The sequence below is a fragment of the Engraulis encrasicolus genome, unplaced genomic scaffold (genome assembly GCF_034702125.1).
Source record: "Engraulis encrasicolus isolate BLACKSEA-1 unplaced genomic scaffold, IST_EnEncr_1.0 scaffold_61_np1212, whole genome shotgun sequence".
In the NCBI taxonomy this organism is placed as follows: domain Eukaryota; kingdom Metazoa; phylum Chordata; class Actinopteri; order Clupeiformes; family Engraulidae; genus Engraulis; species Engraulis encrasicolus.
The window spans coordinates 282,501-285,000 of NW_026945939.1; positions in this window are offsets into that span (position 1 = coordinate 282,501).

Here is a 2,500-nt window from a genome sequence, read left to right on the forward strand (position 1 = left end):
ACTTTCAAGATGGCTGAATCCAAGATGGCTGAATTGTTTGGCCCATAACCTCTGACTGGGTTGATGGATGTTTCCCACTTTTCTTTTAGCTTTGTTTTTACAATAGTAGTTTGTTTTTAATTTAGGTATAGAAATATCAAAAATAAAACTGCTCAGCTCTGCCCCAAAAGGCAAGCCCGCTTACAGCATTTTCCGTGAGAATGCAATCTAGTTTATGTTACCTTACCAGTCTGACAAGTTGGTCTCATAACACTGTGCAAAATAACTTGTCTGCTCAGTGCAGCCTTTGGGTTTTGTTATTTGCATTTATTACTGTGGAAAGTAACACGTGTATGCTCAAGGCAGCTAATGCATTTTGTTATTTGCATTAATAACCGTGAAAGGCAGGGGTGAATTTTTTTTAATTGTGCATAGCATACTGTTTCTTAGTTTTACAGGCATACAGTATTTGTACAGTTTGTTGAGCTGTGCATTCAGATTGGAACTCTGAGAATCAGATCAGTATGGGCCCAGTGATCCATGTCCTATATAGTCTGTTTGTCTCTGATGAGACAAAGATAAACAAATATGTTTTAGATGGTTTCAAGCATGTGTGGCAGTAGCCAAGTGAGTATAGTACAACCCTTACGAAAATGGGCCATGGTTTAGTATGGTATTACTATGATTATCATGGTTCTACCATGGTATGTCATGATTACTCTAAGTACTCTGAACCTACCATAATTGTACCATGTCTTATTATGCTATTATTGTGATTTTTATGTAGTAACATGGTTCAACGATGGTATGATTACTCTTATGAAAATCGACCATGTTTGTAATGCAGTAACCGTGATTTTACTACCACATTTCATGGTGATTCTAAGTACTATCAACCAACCATAGTTCTAGTACAATAGCTGTCTTAGTAGTAGCCCTGACAAAGATTAACCATAGTTGTACTATGAAAACTAATCGTGGTTTTACCATAGATTTACCATGGATTATAGTTAATCATGGTTTTAGTGTAACCATGACAACCATGGTTTGTGACGAGTTTAACTTATCTCTATCTCTCTCTCTCTCTCTCTCTCTCTCTCTCTCTCTCTCTCTCTCTCTCTCTCTCTCTCCCTCTCTCTCTCTCTCTCTCTCTCTCTCTCTCTCTCTGTGTGTGTGTGTGTGTGTGTGTGTGTGTGTGTGTGTGTGTGTGTGCGCGTGTGTGTGTGTTTGTGTGGTGGAATGTTCCTGTGACAGATCTTTATGTCTGTAAAGTGGCCTACAAATGGAAACGTAATTGCACTGATGACAAGTGTTATGAGTTATGACTTATAGTCACTGCATGTACCCTATGTGTGTGTGTGTGTGTGTGAGTTGTGTGTGTGTGTGTGCCGTGTGTGTGTGTGTGTGTGTGTGTGTGTGTGTGTATGTGTGTGTGTGTGTGTGTGTGTGTGTGCGTGCCTGCGTGCGTGTGTGTGTGTGTGTCTGCGTGCGTGTGTGTGTGTGTGTGTGTGTGTGTGTGTGTGTGTGTGTGTGTGTGTGTGTGTGTGTGTGTGTGTGTGTGTGTGTGTGTGTGTGTATGTGTGTGTGTGTGTGTATGTGTGTGTGTGTGTGTGTGTGTATGTGTGTGTGTGTGTGTATGTGTGTGTGTGTGTGTGTGTGTATGTGTAGCACATGTTTCGCAGATATGCAAATTAGCTGGCATCGATCCCGTACCGCTTTCAGCACAGATCATCGCACCCATATGTATAGCGAAGATAGGAAAGCGGGACGGAGGGTGAGAGGAGGGCGTGAGGAGGTGGAGAGGAGGTGGAGAGAGGAGGGGTTGAGGAGGTGGAGAGGAGGTGGAGAGGAGGGAATGAGGAGGTGGGGAGAAGTCCTCTTCTGCTTTGTACAGGTGCAGTCTTTGAATGCTTGATTGTGTTTTTGTGAGATTATTGTCTTTAAATGCTTGTATGTCTGTGGTGAAACTGAAGACAAATTTCCACTCTGTGGATAATATTCATATTTGTATTAATGTACATTCATATAGGCCTATTCGTAAGTGCAGAGAGGAGGTGGAAAGGAGCTGAAGAGGATTAGAGAGAGGAGCGGGGAAGGAGGTGGGGAGGAGTACAGAGAGGAGGGGGGAGGAGGTGGAGAGGGGGTGGAGAGGAGGTGGAGAGGAGGAGGGGAGAGGACGGTATGAGGAGGTGGGAAGGAGCACAGAGAGGAGGGGGTAGGAGGTGGAGAGGAGGTGAGACAATCTGATACGCATCCAGACATGACAGGAGGATGAGCAGGATTGAGAATGAAGGATGACTGTCAACATAGCCGTGGGAAGTAGGGCTGCTGCAGGCGCTGCAGTGTGTGTATGTGTGTGTGTGCTGTGGCTGTCAACATAGCCATGGGAAGTAGGGGTGCTGCAGGCGCTGTAGTGTGTGTGTGTGTGTGTGTGTGTGTGTGTGTGTGTATGTGTGTGTGTGTGTGCGCTCCAGGCGCTGCAGTGTGTGTGTGTGCGTGTGTGCGTTCGTGCGTGCGTGTG